This window comes from Malurus melanocephalus, unplaced genomic scaffold (genome assembly GCF_030028575.1).
Source record: "Malurus melanocephalus ecotype Western Australia unplaced genomic scaffold, MMel_1.1 scaffold_291, whole genome shotgun sequence".
Taxonomy (NCBI): domain Eukaryota; kingdom Metazoa; phylum Chordata; class Aves; order Passeriformes; family Maluridae; genus Malurus; species Malurus melanocephalus.
In genome coordinates this window covers 318,256-327,937 of record NW_026623523.1, presented here as the reverse complement: position 1 = coordinate 327,937, position 9,682 = coordinate 318,256, and the positions used below count along the sequence as shown (strand labels likewise).

The window sequence follows — 9,682 nt, the reverse complement described above, 5'->3', positions numbered from 1 at the left end:
GCCTAGAAAAATTAGATATCAGACAAACTGGGTAGGAAGGGGAACTAAAGCCTTTTGGAGGCTGTAAATGATACAGGTTGATTAGGACACACAGAATAAAAATTATTTGGCTGGTATTTGAGAGCTTAAGTTTTAAAAATAGTGGAGTGTCGGAGGGACGTATCAAAAGATGCAGGAGTTGTATTTGGGTCTTGAGAAAAAAGGGAAATGCTTCTCTCAAGGGTATACAAGTAAAAATAGATTTGTATTGAATTGCATACATCTAGTAAAATACATGAGGGAGGCACACATTGGAAAATGACCAGTTAATACAGCCAGAAACCATTTGTATCTAACCCATAAATTCAAAATCATTTCACAAATCACTCAGCACCTCTCTCTTCAGAAGACAAAATCGAAATGTTTCTCCCCTGAAGTCTTCTCAGTAGTGAGCATAATGCAGTACTGGGATACCTTGTCCCAACCAGCAAACTGTTGTGATCATCCTGAGGTCAGATGTTRTAAAATGACTGCAGTTTCAATCTCATTGACTCCATCTAAAGCCACGCTGAAGGTAAATGAAATCCAGCTGTGTCTTTTGAAGGACTGAATTTCATAAAACTTAATTTGCACCTATAGCAAAGAATATTTCACTTCTAAAGATTTCAAAAGTGAAAAACGTGAATTTGACTAAGCTTCATGGTCACTGCCTTTTAGCAGTAAGAAGTGAAGTCAGGATGTGCCTTTAGTAGCTTAGAAATCCTTGTTATGGTAATTGCAGATTTTTGCAAAGTCAGTTTGTTGCTGGTCTCCTAGCAGTTGATAAAACATCCTTTTGACTAAGACTGCATTCTATTATTTTATTAAATCAAACTTACCACTGAAAAGTGGATATATGCTGATGAATCACTTAATGAAGATGCAGGGCCATTTGTGATCCATGTCTGAGTGACCAAGGATGTGTTTCATTTGGTTCCAACCCTGTTAATATTAAAACTGAAGGCATTATTTTTCATTAACGTTGCTGTGAATCTCACTGGTCTGTAAACACAAGTTTTTTGTGCTGCCTGCACTTTTAGGCATATTCTCAGGTCAGGGAAGTGTCATCTGTGACACCAAACCCACCTCGTGGTCTACCACAGCCTGCCACCAGCACACATCCATTATTCTTGTTTCACAACTCGACTAAAAGGCTTTGGGGTAGGACTGGTTCTCTTTGCAAAGTGATTTCTTGAGTCCTGATCCTAGTCAAGAGTTTCTGAGGAACCTTGGGGGCAGGTTATAAAAACCTAACTGTGAGTTTACTCAAATATCTGACTGCCAGAGATTCAGTCTCCCTAAAGGAGCAAAACCTCTATTTCCAATAATTGCCACTTAGGCATCCATCAGAGAAGGAAGTGACTTCCAATACCAGTGCACTTCTGTTAAGCATTCTCAACAACATAAAAATACATCTTTCTATGGGTTTTCAACATGTGTACTACATTCTAGGGCGTCCTTGCAGACAAAGTGATCTCACCGTGAAGAGCTTGCTCTTAGAGATTCCAGGCTGAGTTCTGCCYGGATTAAAAAAATAAAAGGCATTTCAAATTTTGTTAGCAGCTGAAAGTTGTATGTTTTAATAGAAGAACTTTCTGAAGAGTTTTTAAGAGCCTGGATGTGCATTATTTCCTTGTAAACCTTCTTGAAACCCTGTCTTCCATAAGAGCATTTGCTTAAAGAAAATTTTGTTGATGAGACATACCTTGTCTTTCACAGGTCAGAGCAACACTTCAGTGMTTCCAGCCAACCAGTTGCTCCTCAAAGTCCTTTCACTATAAGGAAACTCTTAGAGGTTAAAAAAATAAGTGAGTTACCAGGCYAAAGGTCAGATCAGCACATTACTAATCTTTTTAGACAGGAAAGTGAAATTTTCTCATAACATTCTACAGACAGACTGATATTTAATTCTTYAGGAAGCTGATACAATACTTAACTTGCCTCTTGCAGAAGGACTCTGAAGCCTGGCTCTGGTAGGATGAAACAGCCATGAAGAAGAGGAGAATAAAGAGAAGTTCACACAAACTTGTCCCAGGAAAAGGAAGAAATTCTTCCAAAGCTGGGGAGGAAAAGAGAGAAGCCACTTCCAGCTCCATGAGTGAACATCAACAGCAGTGCTTCACTGTTGATCATGTTCAGACTGTTCTTTCAGAGTCCTGTTTTCCTGATGCCTCTTGCTCACTAAAGCTGTGTTCACTCTCCATGCCACAAGTTCCAGTTTGCCATCCTGAGGAGCTGATTAGAGCCCCCTGAGAAACAGGTTTGGCTGTGGGGAGTGAGGTGGGGGGAAAGGAAAGTCAGAACAGCATCATCTGGATCTTTCCACACTATCTGTTCACGCTTTCCYTGTGGCCTTGCCACCCTGGCCATGGCTGCAGGAGCAGGATGCAGCTGTCAGCCATGGCCATGCAGACCTGATTCACTGCAYACCAACCAACCCCAGTTTTAGGGATGAAATGCTTGGGATCAGGCTCAGGCTGGTCAGATTTTCTGGGTGAGGAAAGATGCAGCCAATCAGAGAGGCTGGAAAAAATGTTTGGGTTTGTTTGTTGTGGGGTTTTGTTTGTTTGTTTGTTTGTTTTTGTTTTGGTTTTTTTTTTCCCTGACTCCAGGCTTTTCTTTCCCCTGGCTGCATGGTGGAACATTGACCATCTACCCCAGATCAATGAACAAAGATTTAATTTTGTATTTAAAACCAAGATAATCCCTTTCCCGCGGCTTCAAACCAACACKACGGTGGGACACCAGCTTTGCTGGGAAGCCAGAAGCTCAAATTCCCCTCAAGTTTCCCACCCCCGCGCGGGGAGTGGGGCTGCCGTAGGCTCTGTCCCGGTTGCCCCCCTCCCGTCCCATAGCCTTGGCAAAGGGGCGATGCTGGCCACAGCCCGACGTACCCCGGCGACCCAAATGCCAGCACCCAGAGAGAAGCAACCTCTCTTCATCGCTCTTAATGGGACAATTAAACCGCAGGGGTAATTAAGATCGGGGGGGGGGGCTGTCAGCACCATTAACCTCTTTATTGCCGGGCGCGGCACCGGGGCGAGCCAGGGTGTCCCCCCTCATGCCCACCACCCGCGCAGGGTCCCGCAACCCCCGGGATCGCCCCCCTCCCCTCGGTAGCCAGAAGCGTCGGTCCCTGCGCGAAACCAGCGGTCCGAGGAGCAGGGGGTCTCCGGGGAGCCTCCCCCCCTCCTTTTTCCCTGGTGGCCGCTTCTTCCCAGCCCAGCATGTCCACCTCGCCGCGGGCTCTGCGCGGCGGGGCTCGGAGCGCGGTGGGGATGGCAGAAAGCCTGCGGGAGGAAGTTATGGACCACCGGACCCCTGGGGAGCAGCGTCCCGCCCCGTGCCCCCCAGCGCTGCCCCGCAGAGCCGCGGTTCCTCCGGCCGCCCCGACCTCCAGCCCCGGGACCGCGGGCGGGTGTCCGGAGCCCCGCTGTCCCCCCGGAGCTCGGGGGTCTCCTCCGAGACCGCCGCGGGAGGGATTCCCCCTCCCCCCGCGCCGAAGGGCCGGGGCGATAGGGCGGGAAAACACTTCCAGACTATCTCCATGAAGATCCAGTTTCTTTCTTTCTGGTCACAAGTAATGTGTTTTGTGGTTGTGGGTTGCTCTTAATCTCTCACTCTCTCTCTCTCTCTCTCTCTCTCTCTCTCTCTGAGTCTTTTTTCCCCCTTTGTTTTTGTTTGTTTTGTTTTGTTTTAATTTAAAATATAATGCTGAGAGACAAAGAGGTGAATTATCTGCCTCGGCGCTGATGGCACGTCAAAGATTGCAAAGCCCAGGCGCTCTGTTCCTGCGATGAGGATGATTTATAGAAAATTGCAGGCAGAACACATGCACATTCTGGCAGCCGTAAAGACAGTCCCTCCCTTTTCCTTAATGTTCTTTTATCAGCTTCTTAGGAGGTGTCCGCTCCGTTTGTCTGCATGAAACCAGTAGTCTTAGCAGGAATCCTCAGTTTTGGTGTTTTTTCCCCCTTTTCCTTAGGAAGGATTCTCTAAATCCAGCAGTGCTCCTTCTGCCCAAATATTATCCTTCCTCCCATTTCTCACAGCACTTGTTTGGGGTGGAGGGGGGGGGGAGCGGAAAGAGGGGAGAGGAGGAGGAGGAGGAGGAGGGAGAAGATCTTTCTCCTGTTTAGTCATTAACTTGCACGGCTCAAAGAAAAAGAAGATTTAATGGGAGAGATCCTGCATGTGTGCTTTGTACTCACGGCATTCTTGCGGATGGGAAGATGGGAGGGTGCATGGGTTTAATACTTGACCGCTACCTGGGCGACCGATTTTTTGTCGTTTTATTTTATTTCATTGCTATTGTCAGCATTTCTGCAATCTGGTCTTCAGCTGAGCTGAAGGAGAGACAATGAAGTTCTAACATGCCCGACTTCTCCCAGAGTCAGTAAAACCCGAGCTCCAGTTTTCAGGAGATCACCTCAGGTTCACCACTCACATGCAACTTCCTCGGAGCAGGGGAGGATCTCCCCCTCCACCCGAACCGGAGATTCATGGTTCTAGTCTCTCTCTTCCAGCCACGCAAACTGCAGAGCTGGAGAGCTGGAGAAACCCCACTGATGTTCCAATACCAGTCATGCCCTTGCGCTCAAATTGATTTTGCCTCACTCCCGCGTATTGATTTACTGAGTCTGCACGTAAACCCTAATTCCTCCCGCCCCTCCAACCCCCATCCCCCTTTCCCCGCTAGACACAACCCCAGAAAGAATCTGACCTGATGCTGTGGAAGGATTGGAGGGGAGAGGGGGGGGTCGCGCTGAGGTGGGGGTGTCGAGCAAAAGAAGTAGCTCAGGACAATGCTTAATAGAAATGAGACTAAATAAAAATGCAGGCTACAGCCGCTTTGTCTTTGTCTGCTTGCCTTCATCACCCAGATACCTTTCTTTGTGAGCCTTGATCGTTAGTTTCCACGGTTTTAAACAATCAGTCACAAAGAAGCAGACAACTAGGTGTTGGGAGGCATAAAAGTTATTTTAAGTGGAATTATTTATTTTATTTTGCAGCCAAAAACATTTCACCAATGTAGGAAGTGATTTTGGTGATAGCAGTACAAGCTCTCTTTTCTCCCAAACGCTTGTGAGAAATAAAAAAACTGGAGATGACTGTCTTTATTTCCAGGAGTAGACTTCAAAATACGTGCCAGAAATGGACAATTTGAGTGTCCTTTCTCCACATCAAATGCGAGCTGGAAGGGGGATTAAAAACCAACCACGTGGTAGATCTGGTTTTATACTTTGCAACCTCCAGCTCCATTTATGTTCTTTACTCTGCTCAGGGAAGATTAGCCTCTAGATGGATGTGTCTGAGGGATCACCTCGGGGGCAGATCTGCATGCAGAAACCGGTTTTTGTCATGGCTGGAAGAGAGCTATGACCCAGCAGAGCGCTCCATCCGAGCGGCTCCCCCAGCATCGCAGGGGCTGCTGAGCGCTCCTGCACAGCAAGCTTTGTGAAGGCAACAGCTTGGAAGGGGAAGATCTTCAGATCTTTCCCCCTTCTTCTCCTCCTCCCTGGCCTGTGAGTGATTCAGTGTCCCAAACCTTAACTTTTTGTTACCACCTTCCTCCTCTTAATCTCCTTCATCTTCAACACCTCCTCCTCTATCACTACCATCTTCTCCTCCATCTGTCTGCCTGCTGGATCTCTCGCTCGCTTGCTTGCTTTCCCCCCTCCTCTTCCACCTCCCTCCTCTTTCTTCTTGCCTTTTCCTCCTCTCTTTTCTTCTCTTTTCTTTCTCTTTTTCCTCCTCTTCCCCTACACGTTGTTGTTGTTGTTAGAAAGGATTCTTGCACCCCCTGGTGCTCTTGCGTTTTGTGTGGTAGGAGAGGAGATTGTCTTCTTTCTCTCTCTCCCTCTGGTTGCTCATTATTCAGAGAGAGACACAGAGGGTGAGAGAGAGAGAGAGAGAGAGACGGATATCTCAGGTCATCTGCAGCTGCAGCAAACCAGTGAAGGAGAGAGAGAGAGAGGGAGAGGGAGAGAGAGAGAGGGGGGGAAAAGCAGGGAAAGATGGCGATCCTCCATTGCTGAGACCTGGCAAGGAGCACATGAGACTCACAAAACAACTTCCACAACAATAACAAGAAGAGCCAGGCAGAGAGGAAGAGGAGAGRAGAGGAGGCAGCAGCAAGAGCAGCGGTGCCGGGACGCTCCTGTAAGTTCTCGCAATTAAAACCCATCTCTGGTTTGGCATTGGAGAGATCATCTCTCGTTTGTGTATGTGTGTGTGTGTCTGTGTGTGTGTGCGTGTGCGTGTGTCCGCGCGTGTGTTATTTTGTTTGGTCTTTTATGTCTGTCTTTCTTTCCACCACCTTCCTCTGAAATCCATTCATTCGGTCAGCGGAGGAAGGAGGAAGAAAGAAAGGAAGAAAAAAAAAAAGAGAGAAGAGAGGGGAGCGAGAACGGGGTGTTTTGTTTGAGAGAAGTCTCTTGCATGGAGGAGGAGAAGAGGAGGAGGTGCTGGTGGTGGTGGTGGTGGTGGTGGGAGGAGGAGGAAGGCGGTTAATTAATTTTTTGTTGTTGCATTACGGGGGGGGGGTGGGGGGGGGGGAAAAAGGGGGAGATAAGTGAGATACCAGCCGAGCTTTCGGGGTGGGGGGTGCCTGAGAGGATATGTGTGTGTGTGCGAGGTCTGGATGGTGCTGTGCGTGTGGACTTGGATCAGAGACGGGAGACACACGGAGGAGAGAAAAGCTCCGTGCTGGCACGACCCAGGCAATCGGGTGACCTCTTTCTTCCTTCCTTTCTTCTCTTTCTCGCTCTCTTCTCTTTCTTTCTTTCTTTCTTGCTTTCTTCCTCTCTCTCTCCCAGTGTCTCTCCCCCTCCTCCTCTTTCTCCTCGTCCCCTCTCGCTGCCCTCCTCGCCGCTGGCGCGGCTGGTCCCTCACCCCGGCGGTGGTGCCCCCACCGCGGCTCTCCTGGAGTTGGGATGCGGGGGTCCCTGGCGGCGTCGGGGCTGGGGGGCTCGTGGTRCCCGCAGGAGGTGGCTTGGAGGAGGACAGCGTTCAGCTGGAGAGCAGGAGCCATTACACACGCTTGTGCTCTCCTTTGAGAGAAAGGAGAGTGAGAAGGGAAGAAAGGAAGGGGAAGGAGCCCACTTCTACTTGCTCAGTTCCCCGATGTCCCTACCTTTAAACCAGGCAAGGGAGAAGGCGCTTTCTCCCCTGTCCCTTCCTCAGCCCACCCGGAGCAGGTTTCTCCCTATCTCTCCCCCTCTTTCCCTTTCTTTATCTCCCTGTCCTCCATTTGCAAGCTGTCTGCTTTGGTTCCAGTCCAGGCTCCACAACACAAAGCTTCTCCTCGCTCTCGCACACATGCACAGGCACGGTCCACAGGCTCTTTATGTCTTCTGGAGTAACCTTCTCCTTCCCCCCCCGTGCCCCCCGGCTCCTCTCAGCATTGTGGTTTCTATTCTCCACACACACACAGAGATCCTCCTGGAGCTTCATGTAGTTGTGATCTGATAGGATTTCCACCCCCCTCCCCTCCACCTCCCTCTTTTGGGGGAGAAAAGGGAAAAGTTTCATTTGTTTTTCTGGTGCCTGGAAGGGGAGAGACCTCCAAGTTTTGAGTGCTTTCTGCCACTGCTTTTGTGTGCGCGTCTGTGGGGGTCTGTTTGTCTCATGAAGCTGCTTGCATGTCTAGGAGGAAGTGACTAGCTTGGCAGAGAGCTGTGATCTGAGTCAGGTAAGCCATGTCATGTTCTCTAGCTCCACCAGAAAATGGAGGAGAGAGAGAGAGAGAGAGAGAGAGAGAGAGAGAGAGAGAGAGAGAGAGAGAGAGGAGACAAAGCTGAGATGGGAAGTGCTCCTAACATTGTGGATGCCTCTCCATGTTTCGAAGCTTTGCTGGGCAGGAGCTGGCTTAATCGTGATTCTTTTATTCCCCTTAAGGTTTTTCCTTCAGATTTTTCTTTTCTTTTCTTTTCTTTTTTTAATTTTTTTTTTCCAATGCACAACATTGTGATGGGTCTTCTCGCTGTCTTCATGCTATCAGGAAATGAGGATTGGAGGAAATTGCTCAGATTCTCCTTCACACAGAGAAACACATCCTCAGGCTTTTTTTCTCTGATGCTTTCATGCGGAGGTCACCCTTCTAGATATTTTTCTTTGGTTAAAGACCAYAGGATTTAGGAGGTTGATCAGTTGGCCAAGTAAATAGTGTATATGAGCATATATTTATAGATTTCTGAAAGCATTTGGAGGTAAGTGCATGCAGCTTGAGGCTGCTCAGGTTCTTCCAGAGGGTATCATGAAATGTCTCTTTTTTTCCTAGGTGATGATGCCTAATTTTTGGGATTTTTAACATCTCATTTTCAAGAGCATTCCTTCTTTTGGATGTGTTTTAAATTAAGATGGAATATTTCTCCCCGCTTACTAGGTTGCATTAAAGTGATACTGGCAAGCTTTTAGTAGGTTCCTCAGAGCATCATAACATACATAATTTCTCTTGGAAAAAGCAAAACAGTTTTCACAGCTGTCTTTTTTGGTGTAATAAAATATTTTTTTTCCCCCTGAAAACTTACAGCAGTGTTCTCATCATGATTTTAATGTCATTATGGAAAYTTGAGATCTTTAAAGAGAGATAGCAGTGGAGCAGAAATCCTTGTGCTTTGTTTTTAACCCACCTTTTAATCTGAAGCGATTTTGAGTAGACCCAAAGCAGGCCTCGGGTCTTTTCCCACCCGCTGAAATTTGCACATCAGCTGAACAGTAGATGCAGTTCCTCAAAAAGTTCAGAACCCATCCCGAAATGCTTGAGGGGGATACCAGGGCGCAGTGATGCTGAGCTTCATGGAAAGGTGTGAGTAATGTCCATACATTGGTTATTCTCAGGTGTTTAAGAACAAATATGGAAAGGCATTAGTGGCAGGATGGGCAATCAGTGAGTCTAAATCAGGACACACACCCAGATGTGCAAAAAAAGCCAGAAAGATTTGAGGATTGCAGTGACGGGTGATGAACTTGAGATCCGGCTTAAAGGTTAAAATCAATGCCCTTGTTTTATTTTTGCTGCGGGAGAAATGTTTTAATGTGTAATCTAATACGCCTTGGAAGGATGTTGCTTTATCAACTGTGCATTTCTTAAGTTCTGGTTGCTGATGTGTCACCTAAATTACTGAGATTCTCTGGTTGTCTCCATCTTTGGGAAGAGAGCCATGGAACATACCATTTCAGGTATGTTTAATCTTATATTTTGGCAAAAAATAGGTTAACTGCTTTTGGTTTGGGGGTTTTGTTTTCTTGTCTTTGCTGTTGTTGTGGTGTTTTGGTGTTTTGGGTTTTTTTTCCTCACCCTGAGGTGGTATTCTTTGATGCGTTTTCCAGTCTCTGCACAGGTCTGAATCAGCCATGGAAGAAAAAACTGAAAAAATTGCCCACTGACCTTTGCTTTTTTGGGTCAGATCCTGAATATCCACCCCCTATATGGGCTGTACACAGAGTCCTTGTGGTCCAGACATGTGAATCTCCTCTGACTTATGGAGAGGTCAGTGGATGCACTGCCCTTGGACGTGGCATGTGCGATCCAAGAACAACTCTGAGATTKGAGATCGGGATCTTTATGAGAGGGCCACAGAAAAACACCCTAGAAAACCCAAACAACACTGCAATAGTTTGAGCTGGAGTGATGTTTTAATGGTTGAGTGGTGTTTTAATG

At 47.4% G+C, this 9,682-nt stretch overlaps 1 protein-coding gene across 5 annotated transcripts in view; it reads left to right on the top strand.

Moving 5' to 3' along the window:
- Positions 1–5,424: 5,424 nt before the first annotated feature.
- The window catches only part of ZNF462 (zinc finger protein 462), an 88,642-nt gene continuing 84,384 nt past the window's right edge, over positions 5,425–9,682 (top strand). For 2 of the 5 annotated variants that reach the window (XM_057376808.1, XM_057376805.1), the window contains exon 1: positions 5,425–6,180. The gene's annotated coding sequence lies outside the window, so the exon portion shown is untranslated. Of the gene's footprint in view, positions 6,181–6,612; positions 7,712–9,682 lie in introns of those variants that run through there. The other 3 variants (XM_057376807.1, XM_057376809.1, XM_057376806.1) reach the window with 3 other exon arrangements.